Source organism: Marmota marmota, unplaced genomic scaffold (assembly GCF_001458135.2).
Source record: "Marmota marmota marmota unplaced genomic scaffold, marMar, whole genome shotgun sequence".
Lineage (NCBI taxonomy): Eukaryota > Metazoa > Chordata > Mammalia > Rodentia > Sciuridae > Marmota > Marmota marmota.
The window spans coordinates 6,941,279-6,964,307 of NW_026000242.1; the positions used below are offsets into that span (position 1 = coordinate 6,941,279).

Genomic DNA, 23,029 nt, shown 5'->3' on the forward strand with positions numbered 1-23,029 from the left:
TGTAAATCAATGGATGTGTAAATGTGATTCTGCAATCTGTGTATGGGGGTGAAGGTGGGGAGTTCATAACCCCACTTGAATCAAAGTGTGGAATATGATATGTCAAGAAATTTGTAATGTTTTGAACAACCCACAATAAAAAATAAAAAAAAAAGAAGAAAATGGTGCACTTTATTCACTCATTATTTTGAGCAATTTTTATTATGTTTCTGTTACATGTCTGGCACAGAGTTATATACTGGTTACCAAGGTGAACATGGTACAGTTATAGGATTTGGGGAGCTTAGCGTCTAATGGGAGATTCAACCAGTAAGAGGCAATTATCAAGGGTTCAGGATGTAGTTCAATGGTAGAGCCCTTGCCTGGCGTGCAGGAGGCCCTAAGTTTCATCCCTAGTACCAAAACAAAAGCTAATTACCATTGGTAAATGCTACAACAGGGCATTTATGACAACATATAGATATTAATCCAGTGTCTGGGGGCAGGAAGAGCGTTTTTTAGGAAAGCTTAGGTGGAAGTCTACCAAGTCAAGTTGTGTAAAATGTAGGCGTGGGGTTAGTTTGGGGGTTTTGGAAAGACAAGTGTTTCAGCTGAGGAAATAGTTTATGAAAATGGTTGGAGGAGGGGAAAAAAAAACCCTGGCTTATTTAGGGAACTGTCGATTGTGTAGTGTGGCTGGATTGTGGAAAGAAAGGAAGTGGGTTGAGAGAAATAAAGCCAGGGGAATTAAGCAGAGTTACCTTACAAACCATGCTAAGGATTTTGCATAACAGCAAATCAACTGTTTTAATCTGGAGAGTGTCCTGATCAAATTGGAGAAATCCCTGAGGCTGCAGTATGGAGCACAGGAAAAGGAAGAGGAATGGAGGGGATAATAGAGAGGAGCCAGAGAGGCAGGAAAGGTGTTTTTGGAAGCAGAAGAAAGAATTTCAAGTAGAAAAGAGTTGTCAGTTCTGCAAAATCTTGCTGAGAAGTCATTATGATAGGAACTGAGAAGTATCTACTGAATTTGGTATTAGTGGGTTAATTGGTGACCTTAGTGAGAAGAGTTGCAGTGGGGTGACAGGGATGGAAGGCAAATTCCACTGGATTGAGGAATGTTAGTTAAAAATGTAACAGATCACATTTAGCTCAAAGGTCCCTTGCCTGATCTCTGAATTTTAGCAGGCTTATATAAAAGAAGAAAGTTCAACACGAAAAAACATTATTCTAGGGTGGAAAGATGTTGGAATGAGATGGACATCATTACCCTAGGTACATGTATGATTGCATGAATGGTGGGTCTCTACTCCATGTACAACCAGAGAATTGAAATGTTGCGCTCCATTTGTATATGATGAATTGAAATGCATTCTGCTGTCATGTACAACTAAGTAGAACAAATTAAAACAACAACAACAACAACATTCTACTGTTCCTGTCTTGGAAACTGCTTCCTCAAACCTAGTATTGGGCAAGGCAATAGCTCCAGTGCTTCTGCTCCAATATAGAATGTGAAGAATGTGCAGGGAGCTGACACAGTACCTTGAATAATACAGTCTATCTGCAATTAGCTACACATTGTTAGAGTTTATAGATCAACCCACTTGGGATTTGTTTGTTTGTTAACTACTTTCTTAGACATCTCTTTTAAAATCTTAAGTGCATTTTAATGTGTAGTTGTCACAAGTTAAAAGCTACTCTTTGTAGAGACTTGGCTGTGAGGAGAAAAGGGAAGGGGAAGAGTGAGCATGAAAGGCTCTAATGAAGATGAAGAGTATTTGCTTATGTGGTTTCAACAAGGAGAACAACAGGGTGGGAGAGAATTACATTATTTTGAACATTTATGTGTTAGTTTTTTCTCATAATTTTATAGGGCAAGTATTATCATTATTGGAAGCTGGGAAAATCTGGAATAATTAAGATAGAGAAAAAGAGCCAGGGAGATAGGGAAGGATAGAGCTAGAGAAAACAAAGGGGTATTGGTGTTTAGGATTCCAAGATTGAAGTAGTTATGGATTGTAGCTATAGATTCCCCAGGAATGGGATTGGGGTAATAAATTGGGGTAGCTCTTGGCAGTAATGTCATAGTTGTAGACTTGAAGTTGCCTAGAATGTTGGTGGTAGCAGGATGGAGAAGACAGAGCCAGATGCCAAGTTACTTTTTTTTTAAAGTATTATTTTTACTCATAGATGGGCACAATACATCTTTTTTTCTTTTTTTTTTTTAATGTGGTGCCGAGGATCGAACCCAGTGTCTCTCTCACATATGCTAGGTAAGCACTCTATCACCGAGCTACAACCCGAGCCCCCAGGTTACTCTTTATACATTGCAGAATGACCTGAAAATTAGTTATGACATTGACTAGACAGTAATATAGCTGAACGATATGAACCTCAGAGGAAAGGAAGATTTCTCTTCTGCCCTCACACCTACTCAAAGGTGGAAGAACTTTGGAGGAGACAGAATAATAATCCCATACGTGAAGAATATTTGGCAAGAAAGTTAACTTCTGTAGTTGAGCTACTTTATTGAGAGATCAGTGATCACTGTTTTCTAGAGAGATTTAGACTATGTTTCTTGTAGAGATTACTGGCACTTTTTGTGAATGCATTTGGGAAACTGCTGCTAGGCAACCTGTTGTCATTTCCTAATGTAACCATAATCTAGTGTCAGTGACTAATGATCTCATCGGGCTAGTTATCTTCCCTCCAGCTATGCTGGCATCAGTAAGTACATTAATGGTGTTTAAGAAACACATTCATTAAAAACCAGATAATCACTTTGGAGCTGGCCTTAGCAATGTCTGAATGAGTTGGGCAAGTTGGAGGAAATCTTGAGCCTGAGAGCTACTGTCTTTCAGGTTGGTTTGGGTGAGGTAACAAAAGATGATTCAATTGTAATTTAATGGGATCTGATATTACTTTATAAGTCATATCACTTTAATATGATGCTTTGTCATTAATGTTTTAGTAATCTGACAGCATTAAAGACAGTTGATATTCTCCCTGTTTTATTATTTCTTGGCTTCAGGACAGAGCTGTGCATTAAAATGCACTTAAGATTTTAAAAGAGATGTCTAAGAAAGTAGTTAAAAAGCAAACAAATCCCAAGTGGATTGCTCTGATTTATAAACTCTAACAATGTGTAGCTAATTGCAGATGGATTTCTTTATTCAAGGTGTTGTGTCAGCTTTCCTGTGTGTCCACCTTCTATACTGGAGCACAGCAGTGGTGTTATTGTCTTGCCCATTATTAGGTTTGACAAGGTAGTTTCCAAGCAATATAGTGTTATTTCATGTTGGACTTTCTGCTTTTATATAAGTCTGCTAAAATATAGAGGTTAAGTAAAAGGCCTTTGAACTAAATATGTCCTAATAGAAAATTTTAGCAACAATGAAAAAATTTGTCTAATATATGTATCTAAATTAAATATATACCTTTTATATATTGCTTATAATCAAAGAAATGCCTGTGAAAATTAAATTGTTTTATTTATCAAAATGGCAACAATTATTAAAAAAGATAATGACATTGCTGTGGGACTGGAGGACTAAGTAGGCACAGTTTTGTTTTTATGGTGCTGGGGATTGAACTCAGGGCCTTGCTTGTGTTAGACAAATACTCTACTACTGAATTACAGCCCCAGCTCCTGGGTACTTTTTGAATGAAAAGCAATCTAATAGTGGTATGTCTAAACAGTCTGAGAAGTATATTTTCTTTATATTTTGTTTCATTTCTAAGAGTTTATCTTGAAGAAATAATCACTGGTTGAACTGGAGAATATTATGCTAAGCAAAATAAGTCATTCCCAAAGAACCAAAAGGCTGACTGTTCTCTCTGATACGCGGATGCTAATTCATGATAAGGGGGTTGGAATAGAGGTACTTTGACTAGAGACAAGAGGGGAGTGAAGGGGGAGAGGCAGTATGGGGGTAGGAAAGATGATAGAATGAATCAGGCATTATTACTTATGTGCATATATGATTACATGACCTGTGTAACTCTACAACATGTACAACCAGAAGAATGAGAAGTTATACTCCATTTATGTATGATGTGTCAAATGCATTCTACTGTCATGTATAACTAATTAGAACAAATAAAAAAAATTTTTAAAAAAGTAATAATTATAGGTCAAATCAAGAATGTAGCCATAACAACACTTATTCAACATTGTTTACAATGGGGAGAGTGTTTAATAATCCAACCCTAGATGATTAATTTTAAAGTACAGAATAACTTCATAACATGGATTGAAGATATTGAAAGATAAACAATATGTGTTCTTAATATATACATACATATACACACACAGCGTAATTTGACTTTTGTGTGGATAGACATATACAAAGGAAAAAAGTATAGACATTTTAAAAAGTTTAGAGTTAGGTATTGAGCAGGCAATCTTGGTGTACTTACTTGGAAGAGATTGGGATGATAAAGTGGATAACTTTTTTTTTTTTTTTTTAAATCACGGTACTGGGGATCAAACCCTTGAGCATGCTAGGTAAGCCCTGTACCAATAAGCTATATCCCCAGCTCTGAAGTAGAAAAGTTTGAGCCAGGTGACAAAAGTTATAGACTGTTCACTAAATTCTTTGGTATGATTAGTGATATTTTAAATTTGTATTTTCTAAATTTTTTACAATAAACATGCATTACTATGTAATTTAAAAATACTTTGAAAAATAAATGCAAAAAGGTGATTGATTGTTCAGCTTTCAGTGAATTGTATGTGCTGTGAACTTGGTTAAGTGGGCTAATAGCATATAATATGACGATAAAAATATTGATTATTTAATTCCCTCATTTTATACCCTTAGCCATGGCCAGTTTATGGGATTTTAGGGAAGACATTAAAGCAAAGAATGGAGAGAATAGAGATTTGTATTAAATATGCTTCATTTGTATTAAATATGCTTCATCTTAAGAAGTGTTGAGTAAAATCCTTCAATTTTCTATGAAATTTGAAGGATTTTACTCAACACTTCTTAAGATGAAGCATATTTTTCAGTTAAAGGCCATCTTCAGATGGCCCCTTCCCATATCTTACTTTAGACTATTACTGATCTAATAAGACATATGAATATGTTGAACTTCAAACTGAAATAAAACAAATGTTCATTTGGATTGGATAATTGACAATTAGAGATTACAATTAATTTTTGTCAATGATCTGCCCTGAGTTGAGAGGAATCACCTTCTAAAACTCTTCTAAAATTTTTTTAGAAGAACTGAAGTTGCAGTTTTTAAAAAGTCACAGATGTTTAAATTTTGGAACTATATTTGGAGTGCAAACATCTATATATGGCTTAAAATTGTCAAAACATCTTCCCTGTTAGTATGACTCAGTGTAAAGAAGTGATAGACCCAAAAGTGAACTATAATCCACCAGTAAGAAACAGAAATGCTTTAACACTTGAACCTGCCATTGCATTACTGTTCTAACATTTTTTTAATTGTATAGTCAAATTCTATTCAAGTTTGATTCCCCTGTGTTTGTGAAAATGGATTTTCTTTGCAGATTCTTCTGAGCTGTCCAGTGGTGGAACACTTGCTTAGCCTGCACAAGGCCTTGGGGTTTAATCCCCAGTCACCCCCTGCAACCAAAAAAACCGAGTCTTTTGAGCTATCATTAGTTATGTAAATTTGGAATGTTCCTTGATTTTATAATACCTTTGCTCTTGAGGTTGCCTGTAATTGTCAGTATTCTCTTTGACTTGTACAAAATCGATTATTTAGTAAAAAATTGTTCTCTAACTGTATACTTCTAATCTGATAAAGAACAACTTTTTGGACTAGTTAGGGATTATGGCTAAATTTCTATTTTTATATGGCCAATTTATACTTCTGTATTTATTGAGCCAGAAGTTCATGTAATAGCACACATAGACTTATAATTCTATGGCTAGTCCTAAAATTTTTGATGATCTCGGAATTGTGGAAAGAACAAAGCCTTGGGTTAAATGAAATGTCTGTGTGCCAGAAGTTAGCCAAGGCATTCTGAAGCATTTGATCTACCAAAATTTATTGTGCAAATGGAGAAAGCTATACCTTTGCCTGTGTCCCCCACCCCAGCCCTTTACTCTATGAGATCTTAGTTAAAGTCCCTGATTCTCATTATGATGGAATTGAGATATGAAATATCTGTTTGTGTTTACATGCAAATTCTATCTAAGATAAGGAGATTTTCAAATTTTCTCTTTGTTCTCTCCACCTCTTTTCTGAAATTCAGATATAACTTTTCTTTCTGGAATCCAGTATCATGTGTAGTACCTTCATAGGAGTACTACTCTGGAACACTAATACAGTGTGCAGTCTCACTCTATTTATGTCTCCTGGGCATTAAAGAAAAAAATTTTTTTTTTTTTTTTAAAGTGATTGGGTCTCACTATGCTGCACAGGTTGGCATCAAACTTCTGGGCTTCAGTGATTTTTATGCCTCAGCTTTCTGAGTACAGGGACTATAGGCACTCTACCATGCCTAGCCTAGGCATTTTTTTAAAAAATGGCAGAAAAAGCAATAACTTTTAGTTGACCTCAGAAGTTAAGGAAACCATGAGAAAATTGTGTTTTTAGGTGGATTCATTAGGGATTTTTTTGAGTACATATTATATAACTAGTATATTGCTGTAGGCTTTAGTGTCAGAAAAATCATGAAAAACCTGGGAAGAAGGAATTAAGATGATATAAAGTTCTAATGAATATAGATGAAGAGGTGAATCCTTCTTTTTGGGGAGTTGTCTAGATAGGTCTATAGTATACATTTTTTTTTTAAAGTATAACAGTTCTCAACTTCTGCTTTGTTATTTTGAAAAGAAATTAAATAAATTAACATTCGTTGTCAGTAATAACACTTGTGCTTTGTAAGCTTCTCAACTTTCCTGACCTGGTTGGAGAAAATTCTTTGGTCCTCTAAATTCATAGTATGCTGTCTATTTTCTTTACACTGAACATTTTTTTCATCTCTCAAAAATATTAAGGATCCTAGTCTTCTCATTTTAATATACTAACATCTTACTTTTTCCTTAATCTTTTTAATCTAATTTTTCCTTTTCCTTAATCATTTTATATTTTATCTAGTTATATTTATGTAAGCTACCTTAAACTTTTCTGAGTCAAAGCAAAATGTAAATTAATAAATGGTTTGCATTTTAGTAGTATGTATCTTATTCTTCTTTCCTATTATACTGAACAAAGTCCTTGGCATATAGTTTATGGTGCATAGAAGTAATATCCATTTAATGTCTTACATTTGTTGAATGAATAATTTCTGCATATCCAAGCTGGTTTGCTGCCTGGGGTCTTCTCTTTGCCCGCCTAACAAACTCCTGTCTGTTAGATCTAGATTATCTGGCTGAGCATACAGTCAGTGTTTTGCTCAGCACACCTCTGTTGATGTGCATGAATTTATGATTTTTTGCACACTAGTTGCCAAAGGAGTCAAAGTATGTGGCAAAATGAAGAAAGGCTTGTAGTGAAGATATTTGAAAGAGGCAATTTAATAGTAATCACCAGTGGTTCTTCTGAATCTTATTTAAGTCGTTAACTCCAGAGAGGTGTAAAATTGCTTATGTTAGGATAGACTTAGAAATTCCTTTTGATAATGGAAAAATGAAAAGTCCTCTGTGAGCTGGGTGTGGTGGTACATACCTTTAATTCCAGTGACTCTGGAGGCTGAGGCAAGAGGATCACAAGTTCAAAGCCAGATTTAGCAATTTATCAAGGCCCCAAGCAACTTAGTGAGACCCTGTCTCAAAATACAAATGAAAAAGGCTGGGGATATATAGTTCAGTGGTAAAGTGCCCCCTGCGCCCCTCCCCCCTCGCAAAAAAAACAGTCTTCCTCTGTGATGTTAATGATAGGTGGGATACTCTTTTGAGAACACAAACCTGTTAATTTTAAGTCTGCGTACTTCCATTGGCAATTTAATCAGGATAGTTATTAATTCCCAATTACTTATTCTTTTTTATAACGAGTGTAGAGAAATGCCATGTTTTTCATCCTGTTGGATTTGTTCCTCCTTATTGTCACTGGTGTGGGGCAAATGTGTAAGTTATTAGTATTTTCCTGGGCATAAAATTACAGCTGAATTTAAGAGAATATTTTTTCACCTTCCTGACAAGCTACAACAACCAAAATAAATAAATAAATAAATATTTATTTATTTATTTTTTGCTTGAAAAGAAGCAAGTGAAAGGCTTATCAAGTGCACAGTATATTGCTAGATACTGTGGATAAATTTTTAGTGCAGATACATTTCCCTGCCTTGAAGGAGATTATTATCTTGTTGAGTTAGGGCCAACAGACTCACCTAGAGAATAGTATAAGTTTATTCTCAGGAGCTAGTTTGTGAGAAGACTAGGAATATTCACTAGGGAATCAGAATGTTGGAATCTTCCCAAACACTCTGAACATGGCTAGAAGAGTAGATAAGATTTGCACAGGTAGGAAGTAGGAATGAGATGTCAGTGCCTGGAAAGTGGGCCTTTTAAATTGTGGTGCTGCAAAGAAGGAAACAAAAATTGGGATGTTTTATGTGAGGCAGAGCGGAGAGTGTCAGGACTAAAACAGATTGTTTGTGGGCTAGCAATTGCAGAAGGAGTATGGGAACAGCTTTGAGAAGATCTTAAAATCCATCAGTCTGAATTTGTGAGTAAACACAGATTCCTGGAGCACTATAAAAGGAGTGTTTTAGGAAGTTGAGTCTGACAATGGTATTATAGAGGTTAGTTATATACTGCAGTATATATTAATGGTCATCATAAGGAAATTAATTAGATAATCTCAAAGGGATTTTATAACCACTTATCGAATCCTTACCAAGCACTGTTTGTCCCTAATGGTTATTTCATTTAAACTTGAAAACTACCTTGAGAATTTGATATTATTACTGTTCTCACCTTAACAAGTGAGGAAACTGAAGCAAAGTAAGGACAAGTAACTTACTTAGGGTCACAAAGCTAATAAGGAGTAGAACAGTCAGTCTGGCTTTAGAAACCATGGTTTCTCTTATAAAATGTGTTTTATTTAGAAAATAAGATTTTTTTTTCCAGAGAAAATAAGATCAACATTATTTTCTTCTGTGTAATATTTTTCCTTATTCACTCTCTATCCCCTGACCAACAACATGGCTTAGTGTTTTAGAACAAAGATTTGGCTTAGGGATTTCAAATAGTTTTTTGTCCATTTCAAACTTTTTGAAACCAGTTACTGGTTACTGGCAAAGAATACATTTTAATATCAAAACTGTGACAAATTATAACAGCTTTAGACAATTTTTAAGGCTGGCTAATTTCTAAATGTTTCTAGTTTCCTGAGTTTCTTTTCTAGGTCATGTTATAAACAGGAATTTTTTTATATTTATGTCTTTTAAAATATATTGTTATACCTGTACTTAAGTGCTAAGCTGATAGAAGCTGTTTTTAAAAAATACATTGCAAACATGTGTGTATCTTGGGTTTAAGCTGTCAGAAGATTCATCGTGGATTTCTAGTTTGTGTGTGGTCACTGATGGATAAATGTGTACTGAGTAATTTAGAAAAGGCAGTTGCTTGGCAGTCAGTGGATTCTGGGTTCCCTTTTACGTTCGTGATAGTTCGTCTCTTCGCTGTGTCTTTTAGAATGAGAGATTGAGCTCCTGTAAAAGCATTTCAGAGGTTTTTTCAACTAATGATTTCCCCTCTTATTCTTTACTGTTTGGTTTCCTAGACAACCTGGCCTCCCCTAGCGCCCTGCTGACGTCTTTTCAGCCCCTCTTCCACTCCATTCTCCTCCCATTACTGGAGCTTTTTTTTTTTTTCATTGCTGTTTTAGTATTGCACCAAAGGAATATTTATATTTTCTTAAATAGAACTTCCTGTATGTTTCTTAGAATGTATTAGAAGGATAGGGACAGAAAAGAAATCACTTTCAGAAGTTAAGTAACCTGTATTTTGGTGTCAATCTAAAAGGCCTGAATTTATTCTGTTGTTTCTAATGTTTCATTAAGTTAAACAGCAACAAAGAAAATATTTCCAAATTAAACTGGTAGCCTATGATTAAACCATTTTATTTTTAAAAATTTTAAATGTTATTGTATTTTTAAACACATTTATCTATCTATCTCTCTGTCTATCCACCTGTCTATTTATTTATATGTGGTGCTGAGGATTGAACCCGGTGCCTCACACATGCTAGGCAAATGCTCTACCACTGAGCTACAACCCCAGCCCCTGAGTAAGCCACTTTAGAAATGTAAGAGAAGAAAAGCAATCTGAAAATGGTGTGAATTTTATAAATTGTTATTATAGAGTTATGTTACTTTTTAAACGATTGTGTCTTTGAAAATCTTTTCTATTACAGTGGGGAGGAAAAAGTAAGTACAGCTCTAGAAGTATACCTGTTGTTCACCTTTGGTCCCTTAGTGATACTTGTGAATCCCAGTTCTTTGATCTTTTCAATTCCGTTGCACTATCAGCCACTGTCCTGAGCAGAGAGGACCATATATATTACCTAAAGCATAGTAAAAAAGTCCTAATTTAAATACGGTGATACAGTGTCTAGTTAACATGGTTGATCCTAACTGTAGTGCTGGTTGCCATATCTTTTACTTTTACATTTGGCAGTATTGTACTTTGGCTTGTGTGTGTGTGTGTGTGTGTGTGTGTATGTGTGTAATGTTGTAGAGTGTATGGTGTATCTGTAAGAAGTGGATGATTTATTCAGATTTTTTGCTGCTGTAGCTAAAAGACCCAATCAGAACAACTGTAGAGGAGGAAAAGTTTATTTGAGAACTCATGGTTTCAGAGGTCTCAGTCCATAGACATCAGGCTTCATTCCTTGGGGCTCAAGATGAGGCAGGGCATCACGGTGGAAGAGTGTGGTGGAGGGAAGCAGCTCAGGTGGTGATCAGGAAGCAGAGAGAGTGACTCGACTCACCAGAACAAATATATGCCCGAAAGCCATGCCACACTTCCAGTACCCCACCTCTTCCAGCCTCACTCCACCTGTCTTCAGTTATCACTCAGTTATTAAGGTTCTTATAACCCGATCATTTCTTCTCAGAACCTTCTTGCATTGTCTCACACATGAGCCTTTGTGGGTCACCACACACCCAAACTATAACAGTGGATGAGAAAGGAAGAAATAGAAATAGTAAGAATTTGCAATATAAATGTATATGTATACAAATATATGAAAAGATAAGGTTATTTTCTTTTTTAGTGGTCTTTAATAAAATTGGCAATATGTGTCTGAATGTATATGTATATAGATGTGTGTGCTGTAAGTTAGGAGTGAAAAGCTGCCATAGAAACAAGAGGAGGGAAGAATTAATTTTGCCTGAAGAAGTCAGGAAAAACTACATTTAAAAAAACTGGCTATAAACCTGTTATGAGGAGATTGAGGATTACTAGTCATGTGCAGTGATTAGTAGAAAAAAGTAATGGGGATGAGGAAGGGGACAGTGACAGGGAATATTAGAAGATGTAGTTAAAGGAGATTGAAGGCAGATTGATACTGTTTGACTTTGTGACTTAGGTATTAGATTGATAGTATTATACCTGGTTCTTCCCATTCCCTCAATTTTTTTTTTTTTTCAAAAAAGCATTCTCTAATGTGGAAGTGTTATGTGGTGATTAAGAATACCTGATATTGGTAGTCTCACACTAACTAGCTATCTTTCTGATCTTGTGTGTAAAATGTATATGATGTTGTCTATCTCAAAGAGTTGTTTTAAGAGTCAAATTGCTTGAGACATTATATGAAAGGACAGCATTTAACACAAAGTAAACAGGAAATGTAGATAATAAATAGTGATATTTTGTAATACAACTTTCATTATAGAAGAAAATTAATGGAATATGAAGGATTAGTGGTTTTAGAAAGGACAGAGGGAGATCTTGTAAGTGGATTAATTAGGAAGTCATTACTTTATCCAGAAAATGCTGTTAGGTGACAAGCATGCAGAAGAGGAGATTTGGCTGAAGAGAAAATGTGGTCAGTTTAATTATGGATGGACTGACTTTAAGATACCTTTTGGAAGTATGAAGTTTTGGAGGAGGGAAGCCTGGAGATGAGGGTCTGGGAATAGTGACTGAGTAAGTTGTGGCCTAAGCTGAAAGCTTTAAAGAACACTAATGTTTAAGAATTGGAAGCCAAAGAGGCTGTCCCTGTTTGGTTCTTAGGGCTGTAGTTTACTGGTCTTTTGTTCTATATCCTGGAAGAAACTAGAAACCAAGGAAAATTAATGTTTTTTTCCCCATAAATGTACCTTTTTTCTACTGTCAGTAAAATAATTTGTACTAAACTAAGTTATGAAGTTATATATTCTGAATTTAGATTTTTTTGTTTTACTCATTACTGTGCATAGGTTAGACCCAACTTTGGTTGAGCATTCTGACCTTTGTACTCCGTTTAGCAGCATTCTCTGTAGTTGTCTTTTAAAGGGAAAACAAAGTTCATTCTTTGAACCAGGCACTGACTTATTCTGATATTGACAGATTTCCTCCTGAAGTCTAGACATTTGGCTGGTATAGTTTTATTCAGTAAAGTTCTCACTTCTGAATTTTAGACAGTGCAGATTTGCTGGTAATTGGCCACAGGAACACCTCAGTGATCAGTGTGGTAAGTATCATGTTGTATTGCTGCCAACAAGCTTGCATAGTTAATGTGTTCAGTCATAGCCTTCTTTACATGACGGCACCTCTAAAATACAGAACATTTTGTTACCTTCTCACAGCATGCCTACTATTTCCAATTTCTCTCTCTCTCTCTCTCTCTCTCTCTCTCTCTCTCTCTGAGTGAAGGAAAAAAAAAACCTCAACACTTTTCAAATTGAAATTTTAACAGTTTTGGATCTTTTATTGTATAATTTTGAGACTCAGAAATTATTAGAATATAAATTTCAATTGCCTACTTCCCAGTAAGTTGGGTTTAAATCTAAAGCCCTTACACGTATTTTTATAATTACCTTTTTGAGTTAAACTTTCAGAAATTCTTGCTTCACTTAAATATTTACTTTTGTTTCTTGCCCTGCCTTAGCCTACTTCATGTGTCAAAATCTGCACATAAGATTTTATTTTGGAAATGAATAGGAAGTGAATAGTCTCACACAGGGTCAGATCTAGTTTTTCATTTTTATTTGCTCAACCCCTTCTAGGATACTAATTGAAAAAAAAAAAAGTAACAACAACTTGGGTTGCCTTTACTTTTAACTTATAACTTTTATTAGGGTTTTACCAATACTGTATCATTTTGGTTCTGGAGGTCTCAGAGGGCTAACTTGGTTCTTAGTGATTGCTCCTGAGATTTAGAAAGAGAGTTGGTATTGGTGTTAAACCATCAGCATCCTTCTCGTTTTCAAGAGGCAGAATGGAAGAATACTGAGTTTCAGGGCCTTAAATAACTGTATGGTGTGCTATAAAGTTATAATGTTAAATTAGTTTCTGGCCTGCCCACATTGTTTCCAAAGTTCACTTCCCATGTTTAAAGAACTCTCCCATTTTAAATACAAGCATAGAGAACTGTGTGGCAACACTTACCTATGAGGAACTTGAACTATTAAAAAAAAAAAAAGAATGTAGAAAGAAAATATGCTGCTGGCACTGTAGACTAGAATCTTATATGGCCAGACTTCAGCAAATTAGTAAAATAACATCCTAAAATAAAAAAATGAAAAGGGCTGAGTATGTAGCTCAGTAATAAAAAGTATCTCTGGGTTCAGTCCCCAGTACCTTCCTTGGGATGAAATATCTTCTTTGTTTACTCCCATATTTTTCCTCCTGTGTCCTTTTTTCCATTACCCGCAACGTAAGAGAATGTTCTTTGATTCATTGTACTCTCATTTGGAAGGGAGAGTGTGGATTATTTAGGTATCGGGAGGGAGAATTAAGATCTTCTCAACTTTTGGTCTATCTAAGGAAACTGGCATTTTTCTTCTTTTAGGTTCTTTAGTAAAGTCTTGTATTTTTCTTCATAAAATTCCCATACATTTTAGTAATCTGCCCCCCTCCCCAGCTTCTAATATTTTGTGGCTATTCTCATAAATTAGCAGTGTATTAGAAAATTACTGAATTTTTACATGCCAGGAATCTTATAATTTATTTTGAATTTAGATTTTACTTATCCCCTCAGAGCTTTAGTTTCATTACCCATGAAACAAAGGTGTAGGGTTAGAATAAGATAGTTCCAAGGATCTTTAGGGTTCTACTATTATATGGTTCTCAGTTGAGGTAACTTCTTAAAAATATATATACATATTTTATGATGTTAGTGAGAGTTGTCCTACCTAAACCATAGATAAACCCTGTGAACAAAACAACAAAAACCAAAACAGCTTTGTTCTCATGAGTTTTGACACACTGTTTTCTACATATTCTTTAACTTTTTTTTTTTGAGAAAAAGGAAAAAAGTTTTATGGCTTTGCTAGCAAAGGAACACGGGACAGGACTCCTATCCCAAAGGCTGTAATTCTTTCTTTAGCATCTTGAAGTAAAGAATGTTTAACTTTTTTTTTTTTTTTAATGTACTAGGGATTGAAACCAGGGACCTTTACCACTGAGCTATATCCGCAGTCCTTATTCATCTTAAAATTTCTATCTATCTGTCTATTTATTTTTGGTGTCAGGGATTGAACCCAGGTGCTTTATCACTGAGCCACATCCCCACCCTTTTTCGTGTTTTATTTTGAGGCAGGGTCTCACTGGGTTGCTTACAGCCTCACGAAGTTACTGAGGCTGGATTGGAACCTGTGATACTCCTGCTTAGCCCCTGGAGCTGCTGGGATTACTGGCATGCACCACCATGCCCAGCTAACATTTAAAAAATCATAATCAAAGGTACAATTTCTTATTCTGATTGAAGTGAGTTACTGCTGTTTCCTCTCCCATCATTTTAATTTGTTACTGTGCTAGTTTTATTGCATATTTTCCCTCTAAAAATAGATGGTCTTTATGTAAACCAACGTTTTTATAAATGTTTGTATCTCAAGTAAGTTTGGTGAATTTAGAGCAGGTGCTGTTAAGAGGGCTTCCCAGTACATGTCTATTCTCTTCCATGCTTCTGCCCCGAGAATCCAGTGTACAGATGTCAGAAGATTTCGATGGGAAGCGTCAGTAGTATTCTTGAAAAATTATTTTTATGTTTATTTTTGCTGGCTGGTGTCAGATGTTGCATTTGTTATATCTCAAGGTATATTCAATCCTAACCTAAAATATGTAACTCAGCACCAAACTACCTTTTATATCTTTTATAAAGATGTAGGATAAGTACATTCCATTAGATGCTTGTCAGGAATTTGTGTGTAATGACCAAATGAGTTTTAAGCCTAATTTGAATAGGGTTCCAGAAAATGAAGTCAGGGGAAAAGTTAGTGTGGCTCATAGTGGGGTGACACTTAGCTAGTGCCAGTTTGTTCATTTTAATTGGCTCTCTTGTTTATTTGTTTTGTGTTAAGACACACATAACATAAAACTTACCATCATAGCCATTTAAAAATATACTATCAATAGTGTTAAATAAAATTCATATTGTTGTACAGTTGATCCCCAGAACTTTGTTCATCTTGGAAAACTGAAATTCTGTCCATTAAACAACCCCTTATTTTTTCTTTCTTTAGCCCCTGAAAGCCATCATTTTACTATTTCTATGAGTTTGACCTAGTAGATTTATATATTATTTATTTATGTATTTGTTTATAACTTGTCCTTATTTATTCTAGGTAAATGGATTTTGAGCTTAAAAAGAAGAGTAATACAATAAGCCAGGAGCCACACTTCATAATTGCTTGGGTGTTGATAATGGCCAACTCTGAAGTTAGAGTATCAATCAGTCTTCTGTAATTCAGTTTGGAAATTGCTGTTCTTTTTGTTTGAGGAGGATGATGATAATGACATTAGCTAGTGATAATAGCCAATGAGTCTTATAGTACTCTTATTGCATGTCTAAGGATGGAGGAAAAACCTGCTTCTTTTGGGATGAAAGAGAAGAGAGATGTTTGAGTAGATGAACATGGGTAGAGATAGAAGAGAAATTGAGAGAGATCTTCATATTTGTTTTCTCTATTAAGTATTAGACTGGGTCATTTGTTGAAAGGTAGAGGTCTGAGGTTAGAAGGCTTAAAGAAATTGATAAAAGTTTAAAATTACCAGAAAATGGGGTAGAGGCCTGATCAGGGATGATGATGATGATTTTGATGATGATGATGATGATAGTAGTGGTAACAGTAGTACAGTATTACTACTACTACTATTATTAATAATAATAATGAAAGCAACAATGACAATAGCAATAGTATGTACAGCTGGTATCACTAGTTATGTCTTCCATGTCAGCTACTATTCTAGTCACTTTACATTTTAATCAACTGAACTAAAATAGTTGTTACAGAGAAGAAACTAAATTGCAGAGTTGGGATTCCAATTTTATTCACTTGGCCCATCCTCAGTCTCTTTCCTCTTTCTTCTTTCTTCACTGTAAAGGACATTGAAATTGTCCATTAGACCTTGCAAGTAAAAGGTTTAGGGTGTAATTAAATAACAACAACAACAACAAAATTTTTTCTTTAGAGAAAGGGGAAAGAGTGGATTGAAAAAAGCTTTATATATTTAAACTATAACAGATACATTGATACTTTTTTTCTTTTCAGAATAATTGGTGCTTTTGATGGGTTGCTCGCCTAAATGAAGTGAGCTGCCGTCCAGTAGGAACCCAGATCTGGTTATGTGACCTTAACAGGCAGAGGTACCTGAAATTATAAACTGATTATCTCCCTAAAGCCTATGTCTGAAATACTGGCTTGGGGTTAATTCTAGGTCAGTGAATTCGTCTTATTATGCAGGAGTAAATGAGGCTTTTAAAAAATTTGTAGTTATTCTATTTGCTAATGAGGTATTACTTGTATTTCTAATCTAAACTAAGGACTATGTTTTATTTTGTTTCATTTTTAGCAATAGCTTCTCCAAATGTGGAATTTAGAAAAAGAAAACTCAGTTTCTCCAGTATTATAAATGCAGGTTTAAATTTCTTACATGTCTTTATTTGATGTATGTAAAGGTTCTTTTCAAAGATACAAGTGACTAAATGGGTGCATAGTTTGATGTAAAGCAGCCCAGAGCAGACTGAATTCTAGTGAACCATTCTACTGACTAGCATTTCATTGTCCAGATGGACAAATATCATATTGATTTACAACAGCAAACTCAACTATAAAATAATTAATTTCTAGACTGTAACTAATTTATATGAAGACCCTCATTACCCAGATGGGAAACTTCATTATTGCATTATGACTTAGGTTTACATTGCCTAAAACCAGAGAAAATGACTTTGATCCCCAGATCTGCACATGTCAGATCACTTATAATTCAGACTCAGCAGTTACCTTTTTTTAGCTTTACTTTGAAAATTGTTAACATATCAATAGGTTATGTACTTTATTCTCTTCCTTGTTATTATTATTATTATTATATTATTATTATTATTATCTAACATGTTGATTTTAACATTAAGAAATAATTGTTAAGGTTTGAGATGAAATCCAATATTGATGAATTCTGTTAAATCGGTAAATACAAACTGGTTTACAAGAGGGACTTGTTGCAAACTCTTTTCACATGTAGAAAAACTCTTCAGAAAGACATTTTTGAAGTTTTGCTATGGAGAAAGATTGTCAGTGAATTAAAAACAAACAAACAAACAAACAAAAAACCTTTTCATAGGTCCCTTCTTGGGAGTGTGGTAACTGGTACTTTTGGACTCTATACATAGAAATCCAAGTCTAGGAGAATGTCTCAGGATATAGCTATCTACGTTTTGTATCCAGAGCTATTAATTTCTTCATTATTAGAAGAAACCACAAATTGCATAATGGGCTTGGCATTTTGTTGGTGTCAAGAGAAGGATGATCTCAGAGGACTTGTAAGCCTGTGTTGGGATGTGTGATGTGTGCCTTTTTTCCCCCAAGTTTTTTGTTTGTTTCAACAGCCTAAGATATTTTTTGAAACTGTAGGTATTCCCAAGATAGCAAATCCAAATCAGTACACAGAACAGCCATTTTTGCCAGCACCAAAATACATACTTTGCTGAGTTTTCTAATCTGAGCTCCAGAGTTTATACATAGCAAATTCTAACATCTGCCAAGTTCTGTTATGACCCAGAGGGGAATGAAATAGAGTAGAATGAAGAAATCTGGAAATGCATGCTGCCTATAGGGTAAACTGCATTTTGGAATTTGCTTCCATGTTGGCATCCCTTGTGGACCACTGTGATGTTTAACCGGCTGAGCTGGAAAGGTAATATATTGCACAAGATGAAGAACAGTAAATGGTCTGTCTGGTGGCTTGCTGTTAAGCCTCCCACCAGTGCCAACTAATAGCCATAATAGCCATTTCTCCTATGGGGTGTAAGAGTTTGGCTGTCATCTTTTTAGGAATATGGGGTAATTTGTAGCTATTGCTTTTAGCATAGTAAGGAGATATGACATTTATAGGGTTGCATCCTGGTGGTTTTCTTACTGCCTCATTACTCACTGGCAATCCCATGAACTGCTACTTTGAATCTGGAAAACTACTGTGGGTTAATTTTAAAAATTATATTATGAGTGTCTGTTACACACAAATGCATATAAATTTTGAATACGCTTGATTTATATTTTGCCAAAGAGAACTTGAATTTATCTCTGTTCACAATACAAAAAACTTAAAACATGGACCCTAAAAATAATGTGATTTTTTTCTTTTTAAATCAGTAAAATTCCCTTTTTCATGGGTTGTAATGCAGTTCTCAAAAAGGTTTACAATATTTATAGGACATAAACCCCAATAATATTTGTAAGTATAAACAATATGGAGCACAAATTAGTGTCCTTAAGTTCCCTAAGATTTGCTTTATAAGAAGTATATTGGGGCTGGGGATGTGGCTCAAGTGGTAGTGCACTCGCCTAACATGCGTGAGGCCCTGGGTTAGATTCTCAGCACCACATAAAAATAAAATAAAGATATTGTGTCCACCTAAAAAGCTAAAAAATAAATATTAAAAAGCAGAAGTATATTGATTGAAGATATTTTCAAAGTATTTCCATTCAAGTGATATATAATACTTTATATAACTGCCTTTAAAAATATAGATGTATTCCTGAAATTATTGATCAGTTTTTAATCAATAAACTGTCTTAAAATGAATGATGAGCTGGGCATGGTATTGCATGCTTGTAATACCAGCACTTTGGGAGGAGGAAGCAGGGGGACTGCAAGTTTGAGGCCAGCCACAGCAACTTAATGACCCCCCTTCCCCTAATCCCCATCTCAAAATAAAAAACATAAAGGGCTGGCAATATAGTTCAGTGGTAAAGTGCCTTTGGTTCAATCCCCATTACTGGGAGTAGGTAAGTTTGTTGTTGTTGTTTTAAGTAATATGGTCAATTAGATGAACAGAGAAATCCCTTTGGAGCATACACTTTTAAATGGAGCTAGGGAAGGGGGAAATATATGAATACATATAAAATGGATGTGAAATTCTGAAATTATTATAAGGAAAATAATTGAAGTCCTGAAAAGATCAGAAAACATGATTTCACAAGGTAGATAGCATAAACTCACAAGGTGATGTTTGTGCTGTTTCAAACTGGATTAGAACATAGGGAAGGAATACAGAAAATTTTAGTGCCCTAGCACAGTAGAGACTGCCCTAGGCATGATTGGAATCCTGGAGGGATAAAGTCCTCAGTGGATGAGTCAGAAAAAACCATGTTTCGGATGCTCTGGTTGCAGATTACCTATTATTTTCTTGAATCTGGGTTGAAAGGGGGAAAAAAAAATCTTTGTGTCACTGTGACCAAAATACCTGATAAGAGAAGGGGAAATTTATTTTGGCTCATGGTTCCTGAGGTTTAGTTCATGCTTGACAGACATTGCTCTGGGCCTAAGGTAAAGCAGAACATTGTGACAGAAGAGCGTGGTGGAGGGAAGTTTCCTCTCATGGCAGTCTGGAAGAGAGTGGAGGGATGTGGGGACAGAAGAGGAGAGGGAGAGAAGGGAAATCGGGGAAAGGGGCCACAGCTATACCTCACCTGCCTACAGTTATCACCCAGTCACTCCATTCAAACTAGATTGGACCAATTAGGTTATAGCTCTCACAATCTAATCATTTCATCTCTGAATATTCCTGTATTAACACAGGAGTTTTGGAAGGTACTCCTTATATCCAAACCATAACACTGCTTAAGCTGACACACATACTCATGTGAGTTGTCAGCCAGATTTCTTATTACCTGTGAGGGCTAAGAATCTCTAGCTGAAAACTTAGTGAAAGGGCTCCCAGTTGGTTGTGATCCTCAGTGTCTGGGGAGAATCAAATTCATATCTCTACAGAAGCATACTTTAGAGATAGACTTCAGGGAACTTTTATTATGGAAGTTGCAAGAGGTGTGAATTTGCACAAGAAAACAAGCAACTATCACTTGTTTAGATGTGGAAGATTATATTTTCCAGGTAGGGCTACAACAATGTTTCTAGAACTGTGTGCTCTTCTAGAACCTTGCCCATAATGCTCTCCTGGACAGCAGAGGCCTAGGTACCTGAGCCAGGACTCTGTTCTCATCATTCCTCCAGGTGCTCTCCTGGATGGCAGAGGCCTAGAAGCTGGTGTCAGTGCAGAAACGACTACAGAAAGAATTGTTGGCTTTGCAAAATTACCCACCTCCAGGGATGACTTAAAATGAAGAGTGTTCAAATTCAATTACACAGTGTACTGTAGACTTGGAAGGTGTACCGGGTACCTTATATGAAAGGGAAATTCTTCAACTTCTATATGTTTGGTCATTTTTATTGGTGAAAATACTCCCGTTCATTCTAATATTTATAGCAATGGTCGTATCTGTTTATCTATTTAACAGAAGACTGATCCCCAGAGCTCTCAGTGTAGTTAGTTTTTCTTAGCTTTCATTACTAGCATGCTTTTGAGCTGCAGAGAAAAGAGAAGACCACCAGGTAATTCTTTATGTGAACATGTAATAACAATTCAAAGAAAACAAAATGGTGACACCATGTGTGAAATTTTCTATATCCTCACTTAAATAGAGTGAATTTTATACTTGAGTTCTCCCAAATGTTGAAATAAAAGATAACCAGTCATTTCATGAATGCCATTCATGAGTGCTGCACAGATATGAAAACTTAGGATAATTTTAGTGAGAAATACACAAGACCTAAAGGGAAAAAATGACAAAACTATAAGAACTGTGAAAAAAGCAGAGACACTTTAATGAGGAAATATATTGTTCTTAAAAAATGTAATTTTAGTAAGGATCTCATGGAATGATAGGGGTAGGTGTTTGAAAAGTCTGGAAAAAGTAGGTGAGAGAAGCAAAGTTTGAATTTTGAACTCTAAAGATAATGTATGAGAATTACTCTATCAGGCACTGAGACATTAACAAGAGTAGATCACTCTATAGAATTATTCTATTTAGGCCCAGTTGTGTATGAGATTTAAATGCATTATAAATCATTGAGAAGGAGAAAGATTATTTAGTATCTAATTTTAGATAATTGGTAATTATCTGGGAAGGAAATAAGTTTACATGTTCACTTCATATATAAAATATTTCTTGTGGATCATTTAAAAAATAACAATAAAAGAGAAAAAAAATTTTTCAAAGGGAAATAGAGTCTTTGTGTCCTTCATTCAACCTGTGCAGACCTTTGTGATTGCTGTGACCAGAAGAACATGATGGAAGTGAGATTATATGGTTTTTGAGGCTAAGTCCTAAAAATAGCACACATTTCTTCCTATTTTCTTGGGATGCTCATTTTTGGAACCCATCACTGTGCTGTGAAGAAACACATGGAGAGATCCATATGGAAAGGAACTGAGACCTTAGGCCAATGGCACCAGCTAGGTTCCCAGCTGACAGCCAGAACTAACTTGCTGCCTTGTAATTAAAAGCCATCTTGAAAGTGGATCTTCCACCCCCCTGTCCAGCTGACCTAAGGTGATGCCACATGGAACAGAGGCTAACTCTCTTCTCTGAGTCCTAAACAAATCACCCAATATATGAGCAAAAAGTGATGGTTGTTGTTTTAATCTATGAAATTTGAAGGTGGTTTATTACACAGTGATAGATAGTTACATTAGCAGTAACTATCAGTCTCATGAAGACTACGGATGTTTCTCATAAAAACTACAGAGATTTAGTCAGGTGTGGTGATATATGCCTGTAATTTCAGCTACTTGGGAGGCCAAGACAGGACGATTGCAAGGTTGAGGCCAGCATGGGTCACTTAGCAAGACCCTGTCTCAAAATAAAAATAAAAAGAGGTGGGGATCTAGCTCAGTGGTAGAGCTCCTCTGGATTCAATCTCCAATACTGCCCAGAAACAAAACAGAAAACAACAACAAAAAACTCCACCCAAAACCAACAAATAAAAACTACACACACACACACACACACACACACACAGATGAATGATAACGATTATAAAGAAAAAATTAACAAACTTCAGGAGAGTGGTTTTTCTTTGGGTATGGAACTGTGGACTGGGAGAGCTCATAAAGACTTGTGGTTTATATACGACACATTTCACAGAAAAAATTTTTAAAGTGCATTGTTGAAAGAAACCATGCAGTGGTTCTTTTTCTAAGGAAAGAATTTTGGTAATGCAAATACTAGTTCATTTTTCCCCCCTGGTGCCATCCAAATGTTCTACCACTGAGCTACCTCCTCAACCAAATATTAGTTCTTAATTAATCTTTTGGCATGCATTCTTGCACAAAAAATCCTCCAGTCAATCTATTTTGAATTATTTTTTTCAGAGTTTTTATATTATCCTTGCTAACTGGGAAATGTGCCTAGGAAGAAGGTGAAACTAGGAGAGTTCATCCACATGTTCAGCCTCAGTGGTCATTAGCCTTGTAATGAGAAATTAGGCCTCTTATCCTAGCTGTCTTGAAGTTGGCTTACTGTTGTTAAAAATAAGACTTTTTAGGTTTATTTATTTATTTTAGGTCAGCAATAAAGGAACACGCTCTTTTTTTCTTTTCTATTTTTTTTTTTTTTTTTCCTTTTTATATT

At 35.4% G+C, this 23,029-nt stretch overlaps 1 protein-coding gene across 6 annotated transcripts in view; it reads left to right on the forward strand.

Moving 5' to 3' along the window:
* The window catches only part of Sik3 (SIK family kinase 3), a 235,637-nt gene that overhangs the window by 92,743 nt on the left and 119,865 nt on the right, over positions 1-23,029 (forward strand). The window contains exon 1 of one of the 6 annotated variants that reach the window (XM_015489839.2): positions 12,261-12,588. The exons of 4 other annotated variants lie outside the window; for them this stretch is intronic. The gene's annotated coding sequence lies outside the window, so the exon portion shown is untranslated. Of the gene's footprint in view, positions 1-12,260; positions 12,589-16,680; positions 16,705-23,029 lie in introns of those variants that run through there. One more of the 6 variants, XM_048795900.1, reaches the window with a different exon arrangement.